We start from the raw sequence: 2,403 nt of genomic DNA, 5'->3' as shown, positions 1-2,403 counted from the left end.
CCCGGCCGGCCCGGACCCCCGCCGGCGCCCCGAGGCCCCGGGCTTTGGAGAGGAGGAGGCAGCGAGGGCGAGGCCCGGCAGCCCGCGGGCGCTCCCGGGTCAAGCCGGCAGCAGGAAGCTGCGCTGCAAGTTCATCCTCGGGAGTGTGGTCTGCGTAAAAAATGCCAGGGAAAGGGGGGCGGGCCACGGTGCCCCAGGAGAAGGGCGCTTCCCCGAAACGGCGTCTCTGCAAGGAGAGCCCCCGGGGCCCCCACCCACCGACCTGCCGGGAGCTGTCAGGAGTCCTGGCACCGGTCCAGGACAGGGCTGGCCGCGGGGGGCCGGCGGGGCGTCCGGGACACTTCGCTCAGGCCCAGGAAGGGGACCCCAGGTTCCCTCCCATCCGCCCGGCTGAGGCTTTCCTGGGGGAGAGCTGTGCTCTCCTTCCCCAAGCCCTTTAGCGCGCCCCACACACACACACACACACACACACACACACACACACACACACACACACACACTCACACACTCACACACTCACCTCTTTCTCTCGGCAATGTTGTCGCTGGGAAAGAAAAGGCCAACCTCGCTGATCATTTATTTCACCTCCATGATGTAAGGCAGGTACAGGATAGGAAGGGGAAGAGAAGCCAAGACCCTGGTCGTTGCCATTTTGGTCTTTTGGATAATATGTCCCCCAAAAGACAGGTACTTCAAAAACATTTTAAAAATCAAAGTTAGTCCAGTTTTCTCTGCTACTTTAGAAAATGGAAAAAAAGGTTTTCGAATTGTGCGCAAACAAACCCAAGCAGAAATGCTAGAAGCCAACAACCAAGGGAGGGAAGGCTTTTGGAAAACTTGGTTGACTGGGTTAGCTGTGAAGATGAGGTGACCCTGTGATGTTAAGCCATTGTCAGGGCTGCAAGATTTGGGATGGCAACCAGGTCTGATTCCTTTCTGGGAGTCAGCCTCAAAGCTCCAAGTCTTCTCCGATTCACGTGCGTTTGAGAGACCAGTGTGCTCAGTACACGGGGTGACAATCGAGAAGACGTCCTGGCTGAAATTATATCCCCTCAAAATAAAGCAGGAGCCATTGCAAACCGGTCTGTGGCCTCTGTGCTGAGACTAATTGGTTTCCAGGGTCTGAGGAGGAAGGCAGAAAGGCTGGTAGGAGTCCCTATAAAAAAAGATCAAACGGAATTCACTTGAAAATATTTCCCTTTTACAATGGGCTTTCCTGGCACCTGAATTTTAAGTAACCCATCTCTCATGCCTAGACCAGAATGAAAGGGGAAATGGGCTTCCTAATGTATTTATTTTATTTTACAGCATGCCCAGTGCCGGCACTTGTCAGACCTGCAGGGTTGGAAGGGACACTGCCTTTCCTTGGCCAGCACAGATCAGAGCAAGGGACATTAATGTTAAAGGCTACCAAAGCTGGGGTGAAGGGGCACCTTTATATTTTGTTTTCTTTTGTTTCCCAGCCCAGCAGCAAACGCTGACAAGAGTCGCAGTTTTGAAGAACTGCTTGGTTTTGTTTTCTTTGCTCTGTGAGTTAGCAGTGCATGCCTCTTGCCAAAATGATTTGAATTTTGAGACTGATTTAGGCTGATTTAATCAGTTCCCAAAGAAAAGCATTGTTAGCCAAATAATTTTTGTGGTTTCCTTCTTTTTAAAAAGTAACTAGCAGTCAACGCAAAAAAAGCTAGTTTGAGCATGATTCTGAACCCACTTACGTGCACGCAGGGATAGATAATCATTCCTTCTGCTCTAGCTGCATGTTTTACTGGATACTTAATGCTACGAAACCTCAAGCTGGCAATCCTTTGCAAAGTTGATGAAAATGTGTGTACCATTTTACTGAGTGGGGACAATCGAGGTCAAAAGGCTTAACACTGTCATTTGTAGTGCAGGAAGAAGTTCACTCCTACTGTGTCCCCGCTGGTAGATCAATTGTCCCGTAGTGACCAATCTATTTTTGGATTATGAATTTTTATTTCCATTAGGCTACTAAAATAAGGAAGCTGGAGATACGTAAGTGAATTTAAATAATAAATCAGGAGCAAAAGGAACTGTCTTTGCACATTATCCGCCTTACATGGATTTGAACATATTGCCTTCTGTTCAATCATAGCCTTCACAAATAACAGCTACCTACTCTAAAAGTACATTTTAAAATGATTGGACATGGACCATGTCGGTCCCGCCCTCCATATCAGCTTTGAAAAGTCGCTTATTAGATCCAATTTTAAATCTTGCAAGCTGGGGCTTTAAAAAAAGAAAAGATAAATGAGCCTATAAGTTCCATTTTTGTTGCTGCTAATAAATTCAACTTTTATTGTTTATGATGGAAAACAAAAGAAGGATAGAAATCAAATTTGGAGTTTATGATTGGCTTTAAGGAAATATTGCAAATGTTTTCCT

The 2,403-nt window shown here is 47.4% G+C and overlaps 1 protein-coding gene across 1 annotated transcript in view; it reads right to left on the bottom strand.

Moving 5' to 3' along the window:
- Positions 1–386, bottom strand: part of LOC103260688 (metallophosphoesterase MPPED2-like) — a 58,699-nt gene extending 58,313 nt beyond the window's left edge. The window contains exon 1 of the mRNA XM_021712473.1: positions 263–386. The gene's annotated coding sequence lies outside the window, so the exon portion shown is untranslated. The remainder of the gene's footprint in view (positions 1–262) is intronic.
- Between the last annotated feature and the right edge of the window lie 2,017 nt (positions 387–2,403).

The sequence above is a fragment of the Carlito syrichta genome, unplaced genomic scaffold (assembly GCF_000164805.1).
Source record: "Carlito syrichta isolate Samal-C Ts95f unplaced genomic scaffold, Tarsius_syrichta-2.0.1 Scaffold303297, whole genome shotgun sequence".
Classification (NCBI taxonomy): domain Eukaryota; kingdom Metazoa; phylum Chordata; class Mammalia; order Primates; family Tarsiidae; genus Carlito; species Carlito syrichta.
This window is presented reverse-complemented; position numbering and strand designations above follow the sequence as displayed.